This window comes from Dama dama, chromosome 28 (assembly GCF_033118175.1).
Source record: "Dama dama isolate Ldn47 chromosome 28, ASM3311817v1, whole genome shotgun sequence".
NCBI classification, from domain to species: domain Eukaryota; kingdom Metazoa; phylum Chordata; class Mammalia; order Artiodactyla; family Cervidae; genus Dama; species Dama dama.
This window is the reverse complement of record NC_083708.1, coordinates 57,438,245-57,462,937: the sequence shown is the minus strand read 5'-3', so window position 1 is coordinate 57,462,937 and position 24,693 is coordinate 57,438,245. Positions and strand designations below refer to the sequence as shown.

The 24,693-nt window shown below is 41.8% G+C and overlaps 1 long non-coding RNA gene across 2 annotated transcripts; it reads left to right on the top strand.

Moving 5' to 3' along the window:
- The first annotated feature begins 3,879 nt into the window (after positions 1 to 3,879).
- Positions 3,880 to 22,868, top strand: LOC133047967 (uncharacterized). 2 transcript variants are annotated; one of them, XR_009690924.1, is made up of 3 exons: positions 3,880 to 4,597; positions 19,133 to 19,246; positions 21,857 to 22,868. It is a non-coding gene; the product is annotated as an uncharacterized LOC133047967 (long non-coding RNA). The 2 variants fall into 2 exon arrangements; XR_009690923.1 differs by lacking the exon at positions 3,880 to 4,597 and adding an exon at positions 7,681 to 7,876.
- The last annotated feature ends 1,825 nt before the right edge of the window (positions 22,869 to 24,693 follow it).

Genomic DNA, 24,693 nt, shown 5'->3' with positions numbered 1-24,693 from the left:
GCAGGGGTGTGAAAGTAACAGAGAGGAGAAGCATCTTGGTGGGCACATCTTGTGTGGTCATCTAAGTCTGTGTTTTTGTTGCTTAGGTGATTTGAATACAGATTTAAGTGCCATCAGATTTCACACAGATAAATAATGATTCACAGCTTCGGAAGAATACTGCTGTGTCCTTCTATGCTGCCTTTCATAAGACTTTGCCCTTAAAGCATTAAATCTCATCAACAGTATCTCCAACAGGTCAATAGGAAAAAAACGGGTCTGTAGAGCAGTCACATTTTATGATTAAAAACACATTTACTTAAATGACTGAGTCGCCTCTGTTTGAATATTGCCTACTGCTTCCATAATAATAGCAGAAGTTTTTCACAGATGCTTTTCAACAGGCAGCCCCGCTATGTCTCTGCTAACAGAGTAAACCCTTGCATAATATGCCTGGACTTGGTGTGTGCTCATTGCTTATCAGAAATTCCTCAGTTGCAGCCTGTCACTGACGACATTATTTCCAAGGGGAACAGTGGGCACTTTTGGAAGATTCAGTAATGCTGCTGGGCCACTAGAGTCACATTTAGTATTCCACAACAGTAACTGTCGTGGCTTATAAAAAAGATGTAACAGCATCCTTTGTTCACCTAAAGAGGAGGGTACAGAGAAAAATCTGGCCCCAATATATAATCAAATGCAATAAAAATTGCTCCAATCTATTATTAGTTTATTTAAAACCATGAGTAGCTCAAAGCTACTCATGTTTTTTAGCTGAAATAGACACATACTGTTTATTCCATTACAAAAATCTCAGATAATTCAAACCTTACTCATTCAAAGTTTTGTGAGTGATGTTTGTACATGTGTCCACGTCACATGACGCTCCTGGTTTTTAATTTCTTTTCTCTTGATATATTCAGAGCTTGTAATTTTATATTCCATAATTCAGTTCACACAAGTTTTAAGGGCACAACAGTTGTAGAAGATAAAGCTTGCTTGTGTTTTTCTCATGTCATCGATAGTAAACTGGAGTCACAGAATCTTGCTGAGAATGACAAGGAATAAAAGAGTCAAGGTTTAGCAACCAGAGATCTGTTAGCTCCAAATCTTCACTCAAATCAGTGATTAATTCCATTTCCCCATAATTTCCTCTTGAAAGATAGACTCAATTCCTGCCTCTGTTTTCCAGTACCTGCAGTGAACTTGAGTATGAAGATCTGGGTGATGTTTTGTATAGCACTCTGGGTAGGAGATTTCCAGATGCAGGTTACTTTGCTCCTTAGACCCGTCCTCAGCCAACATCAATGTTTGTGTGGAGCTGCCTGTGTTGAGACTATTTATTTTTTTAATTAAAAAAAATTATAGTGTATTTTAAATATTGTGTGAGTTTCAGATGTACAGCAAAGTGATTCAGTTATATATATTCCAGTTCTTTTTCATTGTAGGTTATTACCAGATGCTGCGTAGCGATCCCCATGCTAGGTAGTAGGATCTCGTAGTGTATTTTATCTGTCGTATCTGTTAATCCCACACTCCCAGTTTATTCCTTGCCCTCTCCGTTCCCCTTTGGTTACTGTAAGCATGTCTGAAAGTCTGTTTCTGTCTTGTATTAAGTTCATTGTTTTTTTAGATTCCACATATAAGTGATATCACAAGATACTTGTCTTTGTCTGACTCACTTCACTCAGCATGACTATCTCTAGGGCCGCCCATGTTACTGCAAATGGCATTATTTCATTCTTTTTTTTTTTTATGGCTGATAGGCTATTTTTGATAACACATTTGTGTTTTGTCCAGTGAGCAACCAGGCAGAGAGACTGCTGGGACAGTTAACTTATTTAGCGTAATTACAAGATGTGAATAACAAGTTCTTTTTTTAAATAAAAAAGGAAATGAAATTAAAAACAAGATGTCAATTTAATCTGGGAGACTTGAAACGACAAGCTTGCCCCTTGTCAATTTCGTTCCAGTTCACCAAGTCTCAACAATCACAACAGCAGAGGAAGGAGGAGAGGGTGTCCCTCAACCCCTATTAACCCTCCTGGCGTTTGTGAGTTTAATTTGGGCTCCAGTATTATTTTAAAGGGTTTTTATGTTCAGATTCCTGCTTATATTGAGAAAGGTTTTTGTAGATATAGATCTATTTGATGTTAACCAAACAGCATATGATTGCCATAAGGTAATTTATGGGGGGAAAAAAAAACCCCACTTGAATCCTTAGGTATTTATATAAGTGTACACAAGTAAATTTGAGGTCTAGAACTAAGCCCTGTCTAAACACAACTTCATGAGATTTTGATTTGGGCAGAAAAATTATAGCTGCTGCTTGCTCAAAACATTTTTACGTTAAGACAGCCTCACCAGCTTGATTGTTCTTTTCACCTTCTCTGTCCTCTTGGGTGCACCAGGACAAGGGTGATAAACCCGACTCAGGCAACTGTTGTAAAGGAAATTGAAAGCCATGTAAATCCAAGGTTTATATTAACTGCTAAGAGCTTAAGCACCAATCATCAGTGCCTACTTAGAAGCCTGTAGGCTGCGCATCATACTCAAAAACTAACAGGGAAAAACACCAAGTCACACTCTTGCATCACATAGAAATCACATATTGGTCCTGAAAGTGTTTTTAGTGCTCCATGGGAAAAAGAAAATTCAATTTTGCCTTTCAACAAATTAAGTAATTCTAAATAGAAACATTTTTTTTTTCCCTTAAAAATTTTCACATCTTGGGACAGAAACAATCATAATTACTATAATTTGAGGCAGACACTGGACGAGTTCTTCATGTGTGTGCTTTTCTTAGTCTTCATAACAACCCCACATGGTTGTTTTTATTATCTCCCTTTTATAAATAAATACACGAGGGCTCAGGTGAGAAGGGAGTGGCCAGTTCAGTTTTCAAATCCTGTCTTTTGTAATTTCACTCTACTTCTCTTAGGAATGGTATTCCAAAGGCGAGACATTTTTACCTTCATGACCCCGATCTGTATCTTGATTTATTAGTCTTCTTTAAATGAGAGAGACTAATAAAAATGATCAGTTATGACATTTGACTTTATCCTAAAAAAGTCTGTATTAGACAGCATGCCATCCTGTTGACATTGAGTTACCCTTTGCCTTGATTTGGGTCTTCTTTCTTACCTCCTGTGGCCTCATTTGAACTCACAGAAGCTCATTCTGTTCTGTTATCTTTTCCCTCCCTCGCTGAGTTTTCTAATGTACCATCTTCAACAAAAGTTATAGCAGGCTCACATCCATGAAAAGTTGTATGCACATTGAGATGTAAATCTAATGAATTTTTAAGTAAACTTTTAACTAAAATATAACTTACTTATGGTAAAGGGCACCAACTTATGCATTTACAGCTCCATGAAATTTTACAGAGTTAACCACCCATACATATAACCAGCACCCAGATCAAGAAATAAATTATAACCAAACTAGTGATATTTTAAATGCTGAAGGGGTTACTCTTGTTTCAAAGTGCACGTAAATAACCTTTTTGTGAAGGTAAGGGTGCACTTGAAATGTGTTTCATTATGCTCCACTGTGTTTTATGCACTGATTTTCAGACCTTACGTTTTCTTAAACCCACGATGCATTAAAGAGGAGCCATGGCCGGGCACCAACACCAGAATCCACAAAGCACATCTTCACGCAAATAAAAAGAGAAGACATTCAACAGAAATGTAAGCAAAGCAAGCAGATGTCATTTCACAGAAGAGGCAGGAGACGACCTGTGGACTTAAAAAAAAGCCGACCAACTTTACAGTAATGATATAAAGACAAACAGAAGCAACAATGAAATACTTTCCCCCATGCAGTGTTTGGCAGATACATTAAAACTTTGATATCATCAGGCATGGGCAGTGATGTGCAGCCATGGGGTCATTCATCTACCCCTGATGGTTATGTAATTCGGTAAAAACACTTGAGAATAGGCAAAACAAATTTTAAGTAAACAGAACTTATGTTGAACAATAATAAGCAACAGACATGAACACCTTTCCCATTCCAGCCTCACATCAAAACCCAGCATCATACAGCTCGTAGAGTGCTTTCTCCTGGTTATTAAATTAAAAACCATCTTCTTGCAGTAAACACCTGGGAAAGACATTTCTTGTGGATTTGTAAAATTTGCTTGTCTTCAAGAAATGACCCCTTTAAGGAAGATTTTTCCTCTTGGCTCACAGATGGATCCTTGTTTGCTACTTGTGGTAGAAGGAAGTTTCTAGTAAAAGCCTGCTGGCTTTGCAGTTTAGTTTCTCAACTGCTTCTGAGTATGGAGGATTAAATATATTACACAAACTGTTTTACATTTGTCTCCATCCTTTATCGTGAGCTTTCATATCACCAGTGGCAGGTCGGCGGCTGCTATTGCATTGGACACAGCAGGCGTTGTTTCCATTAGAGAGCGTGAGGCGGTTCTCCTCTCTGAGGGAAAAGCGTGTCTATTTCCAGGTGCCGGGCCCCACGTGTGGACAGTCTTGTTATGTTTCTGTGATGAGTCACAGAGGATGTTACAGGTGGTGCAGAGTGACGCTTCAAAGACTGAACAAAGTACTGATGGAGCTGAGGTCTAGGATGAAAGTAACGAAGTGACTGGAACGAATAGGTGAGTCTCAGTTAAACACCTGAGGACCCAAACTACCCTAAGTTCCAATTGTACCACTCAGTTTCGGATGATCTCATAAGACTCATTCTCTTATGCCAAATGGTTTCTTTTCTTGATGATTTTTAAGTCTCAAGATTTGCGCATAGATTGTGGAGTCGTGACCAAATGTGACCTACATTAGAACCTCTGGGAAGCCATGATAAAAACGCCCTAGTCTAAACTACTTGTGGAGGATCTGAGGGTGCAGCCCGGTCATCAGCTTATAAGAAACTCTCCCAGAGATCCTCTTTTTTACTTATTTTATGTTTTTCCAGTTTTGTTGAGATACAATTGGCATATTATGCTGTGTTAGTTGGAGGTGTACAAACTTAATAATGATCTAGACAGGTTTATATAGAAAAATGTTTGCCACAATAAGTTTAGTGAAAATCTATCACCTCACATAGCTATAATTTTTTTTCTTGTGATGAGAACTTTCAAGATTTACTCTCTTAGCAACTTTCAAATATACAACATAGTATTGTTGTATATTGATCCCCAGAACTTATTTATTTTGTAACTGAAAGTATACCCTTGGATCTCCTTCACCCATTTTGCCCACCCTTTACTCCCTACCTCTTTCAACCACCAATCTATTCTCAATACTTATGAGTTCAGTTTTCCTAGATTCCATATATAAGTGAGATTATATAGTATTTGTCTTTCTCTGTCTGACTTCAGTTCACTTAACATAATGCGTGGAAGGTCCATCCATGTGAACCTTGGCTGGCTAGGTTGTTCCAGTGTCTTGGCTATTGTAATTTATATTGCAATGAACAGTGGAGTGCAGGTATCTTTTCCAGATAGCGATTTCATTTTCTTCACATATATACCCAGAAGTGGAATTGCTGAATTGCATGGCAGGTTTATTTTTAATTTTTTGAGGAAACTCTATACTGTTTTCCATCATGACTGCACCCATCTACATTTCCACTAACAGTGTACGAGGGTTCTCTTCTCTCCATGGCATCAACACTTGTTATTTCGTATTCCCCTGGTTAGCATTATGCTCTCCCAAACCTGCAAACTGCTTCAATACTATTGGGGCAAGCCTCCACAAATAATTATTGTGGAAAAGTAAAATTATAAAGTTTTTGACTTTTAAAGTTCAAAAGAAACTTAGACATCACTCTTCACAGAAAGAATCCAAAGGCCAGCAGTTAAGTGATTGGCACCCTCTCATCCAATGATATAGTCATGAAGTCAGAGAGAAGAAAATGTTGTGACCAACAGCCTAGAGCTTAATGACACTTCCACTCTTCATCTCTGAGTTAAAAGATGTGTTTATATTATATTGTGTTTAGAGTTTTCTCTCTTTTTGGTGTTACAGTTATTTAGTGCACAAAGCAAAAATTTAGAACACATGGACATCAAGAAAGAAAGAATTAATAAGATGAATTTAACAGGCAGTTAATAAGATGAATTTCAACTTCATGTCTGAGTTAAAAGATGTTGTATTGTGTTTAGAGTTCTCTCTCTTTTTGATGTTATAGTTATTTAGTGCACAAAACAAAAATTTAGAACACACATTCATCAAGAAAGAACAAATTAATATTTTAGTTTATTTCTCTGAGGTCTTTTTGTATTTTATACATACTTTATTTTGTACATACCACAGTTTACATGAAGTTTTATATCCTGCTTAGATTTTTTTAAGTTAAATTATGGTAAGCTTGGCTTTACGGTAACAATAAGCACTTAGTAAAAGTCATTTGATATTGATACCAAGTTTGTCAGTGTTATAGGAGCTGCAGTGGTTGCTAAGAGAAACTGATACTTTGTTCCCATGGGAACCATCGTTTTACAATGAGAAATATAGACTCTCTAGATTCAAAGGATAAAAACTTGAGTCTGGGATGGGAGCTATTTCACCTGCTGGAAAACTGTGAAAATTACCAATCTGTAATTGGTGTAGTGTTTTCCACTGGACATTGGCTCTTAACTTTAAGTTCAAGATAATTAATGATTTTGAGTGAATGGGGGGAAAATTCTGCCCAGAAACTGAAGATCAGAATGAGGTGGAATTGACAACAACTGTAGTTTGTAAACTTAGTGACAAACCATTCCTGGATGACCACTATTCCCTGAACCCCACTTTGAGCAGCAGTAATCCATACAAGTGGCTCAAGTTCTGCCTCTGTGGATTTAAGGTTAAAAAATATTCAAAGAAATCCCCCCAAATTCCAGGAAGTTCCAAAAGGCAAAACTTGAATCTGACATTTACCGGAAACTGTTCACATACTATTTACATCGTACTGGATACTACAAGTAATCTAGAGATGATATAAAGTATATGGAGGATGTGTGTAGGATGTATGCAAGTACTATGCTATTTTATACAAGGCACGTGAGCCTCCGTGCAACTTGGTATCTAGTGTAGGTCCTGAAACCAATGGCCCTCAGATACTAGGGGATGACTCTGTTGCCACAGGCAGTGGGTTAACTGCCTTATCTTCTCTGTCTGACTTCTTTCCTCTGCTGGTGTTCCCTGCGTTTAAGGAAGGGAAAAAAAAAAAAAAAAATATATATATATATATAGATATAAATAGATAGTAGAGAGAGAATTTGAACACCAGTCATTGTTTCAGAGTCTGCATCTGAGCACACACAAACTAAGGCAAATGCTGAAAAACCCAAAGAAAGGTGAAGAGAATAAAATTTACTCCAGGGGACTTTCCAAAGAGATGGAGTCATCGCTGGAAGACACATGTTCACACACTCACACGGTTGCTCACATATTGTCAGGGACGAATGCTATGTTGTGATGGATGTTATGTCGTATGCTCCTCCACCCCAAATTAAATACTTATTATCCCAGCTTTGGTGGTTCAGACAGGAAAGAATCTACTGCCATGTGGGAGACCCAAGTTTGATCCCTCTGTTGGGAAGATCCTGTGGAGAAGGAAATGGCAACCCACTCCAGTATCCTTGCCTGGAGAATTCCACGGACAGAGGAGCCTGACGAGCTACACAGTCCCTGGGGTTGCAAAGAGCTGGACACACCTGGGTGGTTAACGCTTTCACTTTCACATCCCAGCTTTGGGGAGTCCTGTCGGCAGACAGCTGTCACTGGTGACACTGTTTCAGGATTTGTTTCTACCGAAGAAAGAAAGTCATATCTCCTTTCCGGGATGCCCCCACGCAATGACAGATCCAAGTGGGGCCAGAAAGCCCCAGCCCTCTCAACTCATCTGGAGCTCTGAAGGGTCATTCCACCTTCAGAAGCGCCACTGTGGTCAGGTGAGACAGTCCTTTGAGACCCGGGGGGAGGGGGCAGGGTGGTGGGGGTGCTTGACTCTTCCCCGCTGCGCTCCCTGCCCACCCCACCCCCCGCCCGTCTCCTTTCCTTCCCTCAGGTGATCCTAGGAGCAGCCCTAAGAATCCTCTGTTCACTGATAAGAGTTGGTTTATCGGGAAAATCAACCTAGACCTTATTCAAGATTGTAAGGAATACAGTTCACAGCAGATAGATGGGGAAACAATGGAAACAGTGAAAGACTTTATTTTGGGGGGCTCTAAAATCACTGCAGATGGTGACTGCAGCCATGAAATTAAAAGACACTTGCTCCTTGGAAGAAAAGCCATGACAAACCTAGACAGCATATTAAAAAGCAGAGACATTCCTTTGCCAACAAATGTCCATCTAGGCAAAGCTGTGGTTTTTCCAGTAGTCACGTATGGATGTGAGAGTTGGACCATAAAGAAAGCTGAGCACCAAAGAATTGATGCTTTTGAACTGTGGTGTTGGAGAAGACTCTTGAGAGTCCCTTGGACTGCAAGGAGATCCAACCAGTCCATCCTCAAGGAGATCAGTCCTGAATATTCATTGGAAGGACTGATGCTGTAGCTGAAAAATCCAATACTTTGGCTACCTGATGTGAAGAACTGACTCAGTGGAAAAGACCCTAATGCTGGGAAAGATTGAAGGCGGGAGGAGAAGGGGATGACAGAAGATGAGATGGTTGGATGGCATCACCGACTTGATGGACATGAGTTTGAGCAAGCTCTGGGTGGTGGTGATGGACAGGGAAGCCTGATGTGTTGCAGTCCATGGGGTCTCAAAGAGCTGGACGTGACTGAGCGACTGAACTGAACTGAACTGAAGGAATACAGTGGAGACCAAATAAGCTTCCTACCCTTGTGCCTGTGTGCATGCTCTGTCGTATCTGACTCTCTGTGACCCTCTGGACTGTAGCCCGCCAGGCTCCTTTGTCCGTGGGATTTCCCAGGCAAGAATACTGGAATGGGTTGCCATGCCCTCCTCCAGGGGATCTTCCTGGCCCAGGATTCAAACCCACATTTCCTTCACTGGCAGACAGGGTCTTTGCCACCTGCCACCTGGGAAGCCCCTACCCTCACATTCTGTTAAGAAGGAATTTGAGTTCTAGAGCAAGTGTCAGCAAACTTTTTCTGGAAAAGGCCAGATGGCAAATATTTTAGGCTTTTGGGCCATATGGTCTCAGTCACAGCCATTCACCTCTGCCCCTGTAGCATAAAAGCAGCCTGAGAAATATGAAAATGAATGGGCATGGCTGTTTATTGCTGAAACGTTATTTCCAGATTAAGAGGTGGGTTGATTGGCTCATGGGCTATACTTTGCTGACCTCTGTCCTAAAGCACAGCTAACAGGGAAACTAATAACTAAACAAGAATATCTCCGATGGTGATAGTGCCAAAAAAGAAGCCAGTTAGGGTGATGTGATCAAGAAACACTATAAGTTATTTTAAAATTTATTTTAGCTTTTTTGAATAAGAAATATATTCACATGATTCAAAAAGCAAAAGGATTGAAAAAGCATCCCTTTATGCATATATATCCTGGTTCACTCTGACCCTAGTGAAACGATCTTATTTACTGCTTTTGTGTTTCAATATGTCTTAATGTGAATATAAGCAATTACCAATATGTATCTTTATCTCCCTTTTCATGTAAAGGCGAGCATTTAATACATTTTGATCTATTCATAACAGTTATTTAGTTAATGTGTCCTAGGTCTCACCAAGGTCATCCCCATTTGTGTTTCTGTAGTGAGTACTGTTTCTAACATGTACGGTTCAGACTTTCAACTAGCCCACCCACACTGGGGAGGGCAGTCTGCTTTGTTCAATCTCCTGCTTCAGATCTTATCCAAAAACAGCCTCATGGGAATACTCAGAATAGCATTTGATCAAATAATTTGCAGCCTGTGGCCCAGTCAAACTGACATATAAAATTAGCCATCACATCTATTAATGGACCAAGTGTTGCTGCTACAAACCATGTTGTAGTGAGTAACCTTGCATGTATATCATTTCATAAGGGTACAGATGAATCTCTATGTAGGATAAATTCCCAGAAGTGGGATTACTGGTCGAAGCAAGTAACTCTGATAAGGATTGCCCCACTGCCATCCACTAGATTTAGTCTAATTGGCAGTCCCACCAGCATATGTGTTTATTTCCCCTACAGCCCTGTCAACAGTTATATTATCAAACTTGGGGTAATGTTTGCCAATTTGAAATGGTTTCATTGTGAAGCTTTCATTTGAATTGAACTTTGCGAGTGACGTTGCAAGTTTTCTCATATGTATTTCATTTGTATTTCCCCCTCTATACATGTTTTGTTCATTACTTTTGTTCAGTTAGACTGTCGAACTTTTCTCGATTTCTTTTTTTTCTTTCTAATAGCTTTTAAAGCAATTATTTATTTCTTTTTGGCCACAGTGGGTCTTCGTTGCTCTGCAAGTTCTTTCTCTAGTTGCAGTGAGCGAGAGCTATTCGTCTTTGTGGTGCTTGGCTTCTGAGGCAGATTCTTATCCAGTGCCACCAGGGAAGTCCTTCTCAATTTCTGAGACTCATGAAACCTTCAGCGGCTGGCCTCTCTGTGATTCAGGTTGCAAACATTCTCCTAGTTTGTCACTTGGGTTTCCTGTGTATGTTGCTTTTGTATCAATGTGTATCAGCCTTTTCTTCTATGGCTCCTGGATTTTGAACCCTGACTAAAAAGGCTTTTGCAGGGTGCTTTATATGGAGTGCTAGGGGCTTGATAGAGACACCCCAAGTTCTTGCTTTTGTGTTAGGGAAAGTTTGTAGAAAAAGTTCTAGCTCCTTGAGGCAGCCCCTGTGGAAAAACTAGAGTGTACAGAGCTGAACCCAAATGAGAAGGAAAACTAAAAATGTGTTTTGAACCAGTGTGAACATTAAAAATGAGGTTAAGTAAACAGTATCAGAGAATCGCACACAATGAAAGTAATTCTATTGATGCTGGACTGGAGAGATAGAATTTTTGTGTGTTGGGGGGGGGGTGGAAAAAGTTATGGTTTGTCATGATTCCTCCATCTGAACTGGAAATGCATAGATTTGATACAAGTTTTGATAAATACAGCCTGACTAATTTAAAATTGATTTTAAAATCTTGCTGTTTCATCTTCATCCATTGAAAAGCAGGTTTGCTTATCCTGGTAGCCTTTTATGGTACTTGAATAGTGGTCTGACTACTTTTAGAAATGAATAATGGATTAAAAGTACACTTTGCAGCTTACATTAGTTACTTTTGTAATGCAAAATAGAAGCATGATAATGTACCATTCAGCATGCTTTAATATGATTTATACATACACCACACAGCATAAGTAATTCATTATGCCCTTCACAGTGCATTTCCTGGGTACAGAAGCTTGTGTTTACCCGTATTTCATCTCATAATCGGGTTGTCTAATGGAGGGTGTCTGGGACCGTGAGCGATTCTGCACTCCACTCGCCCCCTGACTCATGCCGTGACTTTAGGCAATACTTCTCCGGGCCTGGGTGCTTGTAAAAGTGAGTGTCTCACACCTTGTGGATCCAGCGCAGAAAAAGGGACTGTGGACTGATGACTTTAGGACTGTAAACGGCTTAGAAGTCTGGAATTAAACAGGCTTCCTGTTATTCATTATCATTCCAGGAGTTACCCTACTTTGGAAATAATACGCTACAATGGTCATTTAGTAAGGCAACAGCTCATTTCTGTACATCTGGAAAGAAATCCTCTTTTTCTTTGTAAACTGTGTACCTTGTCACATAATGTATTTTTTGATTTGCAAAGTATGGATTTACCGAATGGCATAGTGATAGCTCTGGACATCAGTTGCCTTGAGCCAATTGTATTCTGTTTTTAGAATAAGCAGGTCCAGATTTGATGGAAGCTTGTGAATTGGAAGTGGAGGAGTGGTTCTAGGAAGTAGGCCTGCCTCTAACATTTGTGGAGCCTAGGGCAACAGTACAAATGGAGGCCACATACCATATGTTTAAATATTTAAATGGTATAGATCAAACTAACAGACTGTTAAATAAAATATGTTCTATCCTCTTACCTTGACAAATATATCTTCATAATGACCTAGAAGACCAGGTTTGAATTTTAGATTACTCTGAAGGTCTCAGAAATCTTATAAATCACATTTCTCTCTTTTTTTTTTCTCTACTGCCTGATGGTCACCAAGATAGCGACTAGTAACTGTCTCCAGACTGGAATTTGAACGCACACATCCTGAGCCTCTCAACCCATTTGTGATACGCAAATCATGTTTTTCTTTTTTTTTTTTTATAACGCTGATGACTGTCTCTATGAAAATAGGGACCATTAGAATAACCTAAACCTCTAAAATAGTGAGATTTGTGCCTGCTATAAATGCTTTGACACAACTGGATTCTTTTGACAGTCTAGATTTTGACCTGGTCTATTTAAACTCTGCTGGGAACATAATTTTCACATCAAACTTCCATTGCAGATTGTATGATGAGCAAAATATGAAGGTTTTGCCCACCAACTTATTTTTTGCCTGACACATAAACTGCTATTTTAGATTCAAAGAAATCTTATTGGTCAAATAGATCTAATAATGGGAATGATATAATAGAAAAATTTATACCCATAGAGAATGCACCTTAAGCAGTTTTATTTTATAGCTGATATTTTTATTTTTGCTTGGGTATACTATTCTTGTTTGTCAAGACTCCACTTTCTTTGTTAAAATGTAAAATGCATATTGGGCAAATGCTCCAGGGCAATTTGCATAAAAAGTGATGACAAAGAGCAATTAGTGCTTCATTATTATGCAGTGAAATGCTACTTTGCTCGAAAGTGACTGTAGTTTCTCCCCCTAACCCCCCTTATAAATCTGGTACAGCATTGTTCTAAAAATAGTACTTAAGAAACCTCTGTTTGTAAATCGGGATCTTTGACTTTCTGCTAGAAATCCAGTGGGGGAGAAAAGCAAGCACTAAATAAAGTTATTACCCCAAATCTTTATAATGAAAAAACAAGCACCAGAATTCTGTTAGGTAAGACAGGTCAGAATTTACTGTCTCATCAAATTAGACCTGTATCTTACTTTACCCCATGGGATCAGCTTTCAAAGCAGACTTAGATCATACATCGATAGCAACATTCACCCCCGCCCCGCCCCCGCCCACCCCAACACACACTCCTTAACAGGGTCATGCCACACACAGCTACACAGCAGAGAAGAAACAGTCCCAAGGTATCTCTAGTTAGGAAGGCTTGATTTCTGAGTACAGATTTCATTACCATGAAATTCCTTTAGGGCAAAATAAAGTGCATCAAAGAAGCAGTGTTGAGAGGCAGACTTTGTAAATGTTCACCCCATCACCTGTGTTACCAGGCTCTGCCTGTCTTTAATTTGCAGGAAATGCTCTTTTTTTTGGTCTGCTTGTTTCGTGTTGCGCCAACATAGTATCTAAAACTCTATAAGCCAGCATATGCCAGCATTGCATGTGTGTGTGTGTGTGTGTGTCTGTGTGTTTGTGTGTGTGTGTGTGAGAGAGAGAGAGACAGAGAAGGAGATGACCAAGTAACTGGATACTGGTAGGATGAAAAAGAAGCATGGAAAATTACCAGCATGGGTGTGCATTGCTCAGTAATCTCTGACTCTTCGCAACCCCACGGACAGTAGCCCTCCAGGTGCCTCTGTCCATGGGATTCCCCAGGCAAGAATACTAGAGTGGGTTGCCATTTCCTCCTCCAGGGGATCTTCCTGACTCATGAATTGAACCCACCTCTCTTGCATCACCTGCATTGGTAGGCGAATTCTCTACCACTGTGCTGCCTGGGAAGCCCTCAGTTCAATTCAGTTCAGTTGCTCAGTCCTGTCTGACTCTGCAACGCCATGGACTGCAGCACACCAGCCCTCCCTGTCCATCACCAACTCCCGGAGACTACTTAAACTCATGTCCATTGAGTCAGTGATGCCATCCAACCATCTCAACCTCTGTTGTCCCCTTCTCCTCCCGCCTTCAATCTTTCCCAGCATCAGAGTCTTTTCCAATGGGTCAGCTCTTCACATCAGGTAGCCAAAGTATTAGAGTTTCAGCTTCAACATCAGCCCTTCCAATGAATATTCAGGACTGATCTCCTTGAGGATGGACTGGTTGGATCTCTTTGCAGTCCAAGGGACTCTCAAGAGTCTTCTCCAACACCACAGTTCAAAAGCATCAATTCTTTGGTGCTCAGCTTTCTTTATGGTCCAACTCTCACATCCATACATGACTACTGGAAAAACCACAGCTTTGCCTAGACGGACATTTGTTGGCAAAGGAATGTCTCTGCTTTTTAATATGCTGTCTAGGTTTGTCATAGCTTTTCTTCCAAGGAGCAAGTGTCTTTTAATTTCATGGCTGTAGTCACCATCTGCAGTGATTTTGGAGCCCCCAAAAATAAAGCTTCTCACTGTTTCCATTGTTTCCCGATCTGTTTGCCATGAAGTGATGGGACCAGATGCCATGATCTTAGTTTTCTGAATGTTGAGTTTTAAGCCAACTTTTTCACTCTCCTTTTTCACTTTCATCAGGAAGCTCTTTAGTTCTTCTTTGCTTTCTGCCTTAAGGGTGGTATCATCTGTGTATCTCTGGTTGTCGATATTTCTCCTGGCAATCTTGATTCCAGCTTGTGCTTCATCCAGTCTGGCATTTCGCATGATGTACTCTGCATTTAAGTTAAATAAGCAGGGTAACAATATACAGTCTTGACATACTCCTTTCCCAATTTAGAACCAGCCTGTTGTTCTATGTCCATTTTTAACTACATACAGTTAGAATCCTCTAATTTCTTGACTGGCATACACATTCCTCAGGAGACAGGTAAGGTGGTCTGGTATTCCCATCTCTAGGAATTTTCCGGAGTTTGTTGTGATATACACAGTCAAAGTCTTTGGCAATCTTGATTCCAGCTTGTGCTTATTCCAGCCCAGCATTTCTCATGATGTACTCTGCATATAAGTTAAATAAGCAGGGTGACAATATACAGCCTTGACATTGTCCTTTTCCTATTTGGAACCAGTCTGTTTTTCCATGTCCTGTTCTAACTGTTGCTTCCTGACCTGCATACAGGTTTCTCAAGAGGTAGGTCAGGTGGTCTGGTATTCCCATCTCTTTCAGAATTTTCCACAGTTTATTGTGATCCACACAGTCAAAGGCTTTGGCATAGTCAATAAAGCAGAAATAGATGTTTTTCTGGAACTCTCTTGCTTTTTTGATGATCCAGCGGATGTTGGCAATTTGATCTCTGGTTCCTCTGCCTTTCCTAAAACCAGCTTGAACATCTGGAAGTTCACAGTTCATGTATTGCTGAAGCCTGGCTTGGAGAATTTTGAGCATTACTTTACTAGTGTGTGAGATGAGTACAATTGTGTGGTAGTTTGAGCATTCTTTGGGATTGCCTTTCTTTGGGATTGGAATGAAAACTGACCTTTCCCAGTCCTGTGGCCACTGCTGAGTTTTCCAAATTTGCTGGCATATTGAGTGCAGCACTTTCACAGCATTGTCTTTCAGGATTTGAAATAGCTCAACTGGAATTCCATCACCTCCACTAGCTTTGTTCGTAGTGATGCTTTCTAAGGCCCACTTGACTTCACATCCCAGGATGTCTGGCTCTAGGTGAGTGATCACACCAGCGTGATTATCTGGGTCATGAAGATCTTTTTTGTATAGTTCTTCTGTGTATTCTTGCCACCTCTTCTTAATATCTTCTGCTTCTGTTAAGTCTATACCATTTCTGTCCTTTATCGAACACATCTTTGCATGAAATGTTCCCTTGGTATCTCTAATTTTCTTGAAGAGATCTCTAGTCTTTCCAATTCTATTGTTTTCCTCTATTTCTTTGCATTGATCGCTTAGGAATGCTTTCTTATCTCTCCTTGCTATTCTTTGGAACCCTGCATTCAAATAGGAATATCTTTCCTTTTCTCCTTTGCTTTTCACTTCTCTTCTTTTCACAGCTATTTGTAAGGCCTCCTCAGACAACCACTTTGCCTTTTTGCATTTCTTTTCCATGGGGATGGTCTTGATCCCTGTCTCCTGTACAATGTCGCAAACCTCTGTCCATAGTTCATCAGGCACTCTGTCTATCAGATCTAGTCCCTTAAATCTATTTCTCACTTCCACTGTGTAGTCATAAGGGATTTGATTTAGGTCATACCTGAATGGTCTAGTGGTTTTTCCTACTTTCTTCAATTTAAGTCTGAATTTGGCAATAAGGAGTTCATGATCTGAGCCACAGTCAGCTCCCAGTCTTGTTTTTGCTGACTGTATAGAGTTTCTCCATATTTGGCTGCAAAGAAATGGGTATATCTTTCCTTTTCTCCTTTGCCTTTAGCTTTACTTGTAACCCAAGGGGTACTTGTAACCTTTACTTATAGCCTGCTTTACTTGTATCCTAAGGGATCTCTCTGTCATAGGAGATCGGAATCAGCTTCTGCAATTTGGGTTCAGAGGCTCAGGGCTGTGGTACATGTCTCTGATTGGGACAGGGTATGTGGAGATCCTTAGATACATTGCTTCAAAGCATAAGTAACTTGTGCAGCCTTCATTCAGCCCAGATTTCATTTACCTTCTCCTTTGTTCCTCTTCTCTGGCCACCAGTGAAAACTCTGTAAGGTCACACAGCTTGTACCATTTCCAAGATGCATTGCCTAACCTGGAGGTAATGTATGATCATTTTATACACTGCCACAGATTCATTATTCATACAGCTTCCTATTAATTTTTAATGCCTCCAAGTTCCTACTTATTTAACATATAATGCAGTTGGCCAGGCATCTATATAAAGCTTTGAAAAGTGGCTCTGAAGTACTCTTCCATAGATCCCCATCTATTAACCCACTGATGAGATGGTACTCCTCTTACCCATGGGGAGAACCCCCGCCTTGGGTCCCCACACTTACCCCTGTGATTTGTGTGGCTTTCCTTGAAGGAAGTCCGCAGCCTGCAATACTATTTGGATGAATGTCCAAGCCTGAACTCATTTCTTCACTTCATGGTACTATTCTAGTCCATCCAGTCTGTAAGGTTGACCAGATATCCAAAGGAGCTCTAGAACTCTTATTTCTGGTATCTTAGAGCCAAGATTGTGCCTGATGCAGGAGATCGGCATGATCATGTAACACTGGCCAGCAAGTTATTACTTTTGTAAGATTGAATAACATTTGACCTGTAGAACGGTGCTGACATTGATTTGGAGTAGCTGTCATTCACACGTGATGAAGAAGATGAGAATTTTCACGTTGGGCTACAAATAAGTACCCACTGTTTTAAATCTTCACCAGTAAATCACTATGCTCTACACGGGTTAATATTCTAATAAAATCATTTATGTATACCCTTATTCATGGGGAGAGTAGCCCTGCCCTGGAGGACTACTTTAGGTTCTTGAACAGAGGTCACTGTAGACCAAGTATTTAGCATGGGTGACGGTGGAGGTGGAGAAGGGCAGAGAGGGAACCATTGCATCCAGAAGGCTCAGAGTAGCCAGGGTGGTGACATAAAGGCCTTGGATTGAGAACCCTTGGATTTGGGTTCCTCCTGGCTCTGCTCCCTCCCAGCTCTGTGTCCTTAATTTGGTCTCTTATTAATTTCTCTCTGCCTCAGTATCCTCATCTGTAGAATGAGAATACTCAATAGCCTTGTCTTATATAGTGGTTCCCATACCTGACTTTGCAGCAGAAGACCCAGAGAGGCTGCTGAAAAAAGCAAACTGCTTCTAGGCACACCTCCCCCCAAGTTTTAGATTCTGTAAGTCTGGGGTTGGGGCTTGGTATCTATTTTTTTTTAAACTCCCACCAGACTGTGGCAAGCAGCAAGGACTAGTCTTTATTTCTCTTAGGAGTCTCCTGGCTTTAAAGGCTTGGGAACTTAACATCCCAAACTCCAATGGCTGAGGCAATGAAGGTGTTGATGTGATGCTGGTGGAGTGTCTAGAGGGAAGAATTGAAGAAATATTTTCCTGCAATGCCAGTGCTGGCTTGTGTATAATAACGAAATGCCTGGTATCACCCTGAGTGTTCCACACACATCATTTTTGGTCAGTCTTCATGTCAGTCTCTTATTTTCATTCTCTAGATGGCATAACAGAATTAGAGAAATCACTGGAATAACTGGCCAAGGTGAAATGCTGATATTATTGACAGTTTGGGTAGAGGAGCTGAAAAAAGGGAGGGATTGCAGGTAAACCCATATTTTCAAAGTTGGCAGACAGGAAACATGATTGAAATGATTTATGGTTTATTTGATTGCTTTGTTTTCTCATTGATGCTGGTGGTGAGGGCTCTGGGCAGGGTGAGCGGCTATTTCGTTGTGACAGTGAATTACCCGATTCCCCGAGAGACCTGGAACTGTCCCCCTGGAGGTCAGATGAGAGCTTGGGCTGGAGGTTGTACATTTGGAACTCATCAGAGATGAGAAGGGCAGTTACGTGAGTGGGAGTTTAGTCAACCAACTTCCAGGACGGAGTGGAAAGCATTTTTTTAAGAGAACCAGCTTGAGAGGGAGAGCTGGGTGGGCAAGACTGCGGCATCAGCTCAGCAACTAAAAATCCGCATCCTCTGTGGAAGAGCGGTTCTATTATACAGTTTGGTCAGCAGCTCAGCTCCATATTTTCATCCACCAGGATGTTCAGATCAATACTCCCAGTCCTCATGATTTACTGAACCTGAATTTCTCTAACTGCTCCATTAACTCTTTGGAAAGGTTTCTCCTCTGTTAGCACTGGATCATGATTTTCCATAAAATTTGCCCTTGAGCAAGCAATTCTCTCATCATTTTCACTAGGGAAATGGTCTTACTTTCCTCCACTGCCCCCACCCCGCGTTCTCCATCCTTCCTCACTTTCTGGAGAGTGCTGTTTCAGGAACCCGCATTTTGCCTGCTAATTAGTGTTTTTGAATAAACACTTGCTCTTGAGCTTGGAATCAGTTGGGAGTTTTTGCTCAGGCCAGGCTGTGAGCTCCTAATCCTTCATGTCTGTTCATAGTTCCTCAACTTGGTTATTGAATGTAGGGTTTGTTTTGCACGGTAGACGCATCTTGGTGCTGAGGAGTTTGGTGCTGTGGTCCCAGGCTCTGCACGTCCCGTCCTGCATTCATGTTTGTGGTCTGTTTTCCTTGCATGCTGGGCACAGAGGGATCTGGTGGCCCGACAGCTCGTAATAAAAGGTGAATTCACTCACAATGTACCCCTTTGTTCCAGGAAATATTTTGTTCCTCTGAACGTCAGCTTCAGTATCATGAAAAAACATTTGTCAAGCCCCCAATTGCCAGACTGCTGCACTCAGAACTCCATAAAGAGAACTTCCCTGCCAAGGTAAAGCTGTGTGTGGTGGAGCCAGGCCTGGATGCAGGAGCAAACTCTATGGCCCCTCATCCACAGTGTCCTGTAATTTGACAGGAAAAATGACATCTTTCCAGGGATCCCAGCAATGCTGAGTTACCTGTGTGGGGGCGGGAGTGTGTGGAAACAGCAGTACCTGAAACAGTGATGATGGTTTAGACAGACACCCCCCAAAAGAGAAAGGGGAGCCAGCTATTTTATCCTCAGGAAGCTACAGCATCAGCTAGTGGCACCCTCTTCAGCAATTTCCCGGAAGGGAACTTAACTGTTGATGTCCCTGCTAGTCCCTGCATTTGGGTAAGTGTCAGCAGAGCATTCTCGCCTGTTAGGAGCTGTTAATCCAGTTCGAGAGAATGCAAACACATAAATAAGGGCATGATGTGTGATCACATACGAGGCACAGACAAAGAAGTAGAAACACTTGAGGGGCAAAGGACGTGTGTGTGTGCGTGTGTGTGTGTGTGTGTGTATGTGTGTGTGTGTATGTGTGTTTGTGTGTGCATGTGTGTGTGCATGTGTGTATGTCGGTGCGTGTGTGCATGTGTGTATGTGTGTGTTTGTGTGTGCATGTGTGCATGTGTGTGAGTGTGTGTGTGTATGTGTGTGCGTGTATGTGTGTTTGTGTGTGCTTGTGCATGTGTGTATGTCGGTGCGTGTGTGCATGTGTGTATGTGTGTGTGTTTGTGTGTGCATGTGTGCATGCACGTGTGTGTGTGCATGTGTGTATGTGCGTGTGTGTGCGTGCATGTGTTTGTGTGCGTGTGTGTATGTGTGTGCATGTGTGTGCATGTGTATATGTGTGTGTGTATGTGTGTGCGTGCGCGCACGTGTTTGTGTGTGTGTGTGTGTGTGCGCGCGCGCGTGTGTATGTGTGTGTGTATGTGTGTGTGTGTGTGTGTGTGTGCATGCGTGTATGTGTGTGCGCACATGTGCGTATGTGTGTGCATGTGTGTATGTGTGCGCGCACGTGTGTATGTGTGTGCGTGTATGTGTGCGCGTGTGTATGCGTGTGTGTGCATGTGTTTGTGTGTGTGTGCGTGCATGTGCACGTGTGTGTATGTGTGTGCGTGTGTTTGTGTGTGCGTGTGTGCATGCATGTCTGTGTGTGCATGTGTGTGTGCACGTGTGTGTGTGCATGTGCGTGTGTGTGTGCATCTGTGTGTGTGTGTGCAGAAGCTGCCGCACTGACAGGGAACTGTAAGCGGTAAACGGGTTAATTCCTGAAGTGCTTAGAGGAGTGTCCTGCCCTTAGTGAGTGCTGTATATGAGCCCTTTAAGTGAATGAATGCATAAAAAGAAACAAAATTGGCTCATGTGTAGTGATGTGGGTGAGCCTAGAGTCTGTCATACAGAGTTAAGTCAGAAAGAGAAGATCAAATATGGTGGATTAACGCACATATATGGGATCTAGAGAAACGGCACTGATGAACCCATGTACAGGGCAGCAGTGGAGACTTGGAGAAGACTTGGGGACGCAGGGTGGGGGAAGGAGACGACGGGACGAATCGAGAGGGTAGCACTGACATCTATACACTGCCGTGTGTAAGACAGGCAGCTAGTGGGAAGCCGCTGTGTAACGCGGGGAGCCTGGCTCAGCGCCCCGCGAGGGCCTCGAGGGGTGGGAGGGAGGCGTCAGGGGAAGGGGATGCACGGACACATGCAGCTGATTCATGTTGTACCGCAGAAACTAGCACCACGTTCGGAAGCTTATATTCCAGTTTTAAAAAGTGAATGGATGGATGAGTGAATGAATGAGCGGAGAGATAATACAGGATCAAGTTTAACCTAGGAAGGCTGGGAAAAAGCCAAAGTGACTGGGTTTCTCCGTCTTCCTACACCAGGCTGACTGGGGCAGCCTTGGAGCAGAAGTTCAAGGTCAGAGGAGGTTCAGGTGCATAGATTTGTCCCTGAAAGGCTGGCCCATCAGACCAGCCCAATGGAGGGACGGGATTCATCCAGGTATGAGCCACTCTCCAGCGTGGCTCATTGACACACAGATCATTCTTTTAGGACAATTCCTTAGGGGGCAGAGGGGGTGGGAGATGCCGGTTTGTTTGCTTTGATCCAAGCCCTGGGAACTTAACTCTCAAGGTAAGTGACCACTGGGTCCAGGTATATATATAGATAATGAAGGGATGTTTTATGTAGAAGTTCTATGAAGACCAAAGAATTGGTTGAAAGAGCTTGAACTTGTTCTCTGTCCTGAGATCGCACAAAGGCATGGATTTTGATGTCTGGCCACAGTGTCTGCCCACACAGGAATTGCTGGAAGCCTTTCTGGTCCTATACTCAGATGCACCACGTTGATCTTGTCGCCAGCTTGTCTGCCTGCTGCTGTAGACATTTGCTTCTTGGCCTTCATCATAGCTTCCAGAGAGTTCTCAGGCTCTGCTGGCCTATGGCGAGCACTCGAGCAGGATGTTTGGCTCTCTGAGCTCTTAACCTGAGCCTTCTTACTGTGTGGTATCTCCTGGATTTTTTCCCATACTGTGGCCACAGGAGGGCAGTTTTCACACCCCTTAGGAGCTCCCTGCATCAGATTTCCAGCTGGGCAGTGCTGAAATTCTTTCTGGATTGTTTTAGGGAGCACTCCCCAGGCAACAGGCCCTGAGAGCATTACCAGAGTCGAGAGTCACCTCAACTATCGGTGGTCGAGGACAGATGCTTCCAGCACCTGATGGCTGAGAGCTCCACTGGGCGCCCAGGGATCCATGTGCCCAGGGAGGCCCGGCTCCAGGCACCTGGAAAGCTTGAAAGTTCATTCTCGGCTGGGACCACACCATCACGGGTTCCTGTGCAGCCACATGGCCCACGCTCCACAGCCATCTATCAAGCTCACTGACCGGACCATCTTTGCCGATACATGCACATGAGTTTGGGAAGGACAGAGGAGTGTGTGTGAGTGTGTGTGTGTGTGTGCGTGCACGCACAGATTTTCAAATGCCTTCCTCTGTACCTTGTTGGATACCACAACCCCCTTGTCTGCTTTTAATATCACCAGTCCATGCATGTAACTTTACTGGCTTAAAATTCACTTTTTAAAACCTGTCCCTGATTAGTTCCAATGTGCTATAATGACTTTTGTATTCTTTTTCAATTATAAATTTTGGTTAACACCACTTTTGATATTTTTATTTCCTGCACTTTCTATGGTATAATTTTTTATCATGTAATAAGTATGGAATTTGTGCAGATGACCTAATCAGTTATATACCCAATAAACACTAGGGAGTCATCAGAGTGAACAAGTAATTTTGTGAAAGCAAACCATTATCCAAGGAATGATATGGAGTTGGACTGTAGCCCTCCAGGCTCCTCTGTCCAGGGGATTCTCCTGGCAAGAACACTGGAGTGGTTTGCCATGCCCTCCTCCAGGGGATCTTCCTGACCCGGGGATTGAACCCGTGTCTCTTACATCTCCTTCACTGGCAGGCAAATTCTTTACCGCTAGCACCACCTGGGAAGCCTGGAGTGGGAAAGACTAGTTCTGTCAGTCCTCTTTGGTTGCAGATGTGTAAAAAGGGGTCTAGTAATATAGCACCTGCCTAGAAAAAGGTATCAGTGGAGATATCACAATGATTTTGTAGAAAAATACCACCACACCTGCTGAAGCCTTTCTTTGGAATCTCCTCTCGCTCTCTAATGTTGAATATCTATCTCCTTTAAGCTTTCAATGACCTGAGAGGAAGCTTCATGACAGGATATAAAGACATTTGCTAATAATGACTGCTTAAGAATAAATATGAGATAAGAAAATGTGCTTGAAGTTTCACTATTTGACTTCAGGAGGGCTGGTGCTTGTGGACCGCTGGGAGGAACGGTGCGCGGAAGGCAGGACATGTGTAGTAATCACACCTGAAGTGTCAGCATCCAGCCCAATGCCCTCTTCAAAGAGAACACTCAGATGTTTATGGTAAATGAATGGATATTTTAATTAGCTTGGATATCATCTTTGGGGTGCCTGTGAGTGTGGTATAGAACATGATCCCATCTGAAATAGAAGCGAATGATTACGTCACAATAAATTTTGTGCTGTTATTGACAGATACCATAATTTAGCTGTATAATTGATAATAATTTTAAACTTGTGCTGTTGGGTTTTCTGTTAAAAGTAGTATAGCAATACTAGCACAACAACTATTACCGGTATATATAAGCACACTAGTAATAATAACTGGTGCACATATGCATGCACACGCATAAAAATGTGTAGATCACATGTTGGACCCTGCTTTTAACCGAGTTAACTCTAACAGTTTTGATTTTAATTAAAATTTTTAAAACTTGAAAATTTTAAGTAACCCTGTGAATAGATATTCTCATTTTATACCTGGGAAGGCACAAAGAAGTTGTGATTTTTTTTCCAGAGCTAAGTGGCAGAGGTGGAATTTGAAACCAGGCAATCCAGCTCAAGAATCCATGGACCTAGAGATTAATCACGCTGAGTGAAGTAAGTCAGGTGGGAAAAGACAAATATGCCAGATCGCTTAACATGTGGCACCTAAAAAAATAATACAAATGAACGTATTTACAAAAGTGAAGTAGACTCACAGACATAGAAAACAAACGTATGATCACCAAGAGGGAAAGTAGGGGAGGGATAAATTAGGGGTTAGGGATTAATTTATACACAATACTCTGTATAAAATGGATAAACAGGAGCTTCCCAGGTGGCTCAGTGTTAAAGAACCCACCTACAACTCGGGAGACACAGGTTCGATCCCTGGGTCAGGAAGACCCCCTGGAGAAGGAAATGGCAACCCACTTCAGTATTCTTGCCTGGGAAATCCCTTGGACAGAGGAGCCTGGTGGGCTGTAGTCCATGGGGGTGCAATGAGTGACTCAGCGACTAAACAACAACATACCAGAAAAAACACCCCCAAACTTGTGTCTCCTTCCCTCTTTTAAAATAAAGTAAAATGGATAAACAACAAGGACCTACCGTGTAACACAGGGAACTATATTCACTACCTTATAATAACCTATATGGGAAAAGAATCTGAAAAAGACGATAACTATGTATCTGGATCACTTGATGTAATCATTCTCTTCTATTTCAGATGGGATCATGTTGTATATCACACTCATAGGCACCCCAAAGATGATATCCAAGCTAATTAAAATATCCATTCATTTACCATAAACATCTGAGTGTCCTCTTTGAAGAGAGCATTGGGCTGGATGCTGACACTTCAGGTGTGATTACTGCACATGTCCTGAAGCTAACACAACATTGTAAATCAACTTCAATTAAAAAAAAAAGAATCCATGCTATTAACCAGTCACTTTTATAGCCTCACACGTTGGTGAGAATTCACCCATACCAACAAGTGCAGGCAGGGACTGGTTTCATACTCAGGCAAAAAAGATAAATGTTTGTCTGTCAATGAGGCACACCAGCAATTATGATGGTGATAATC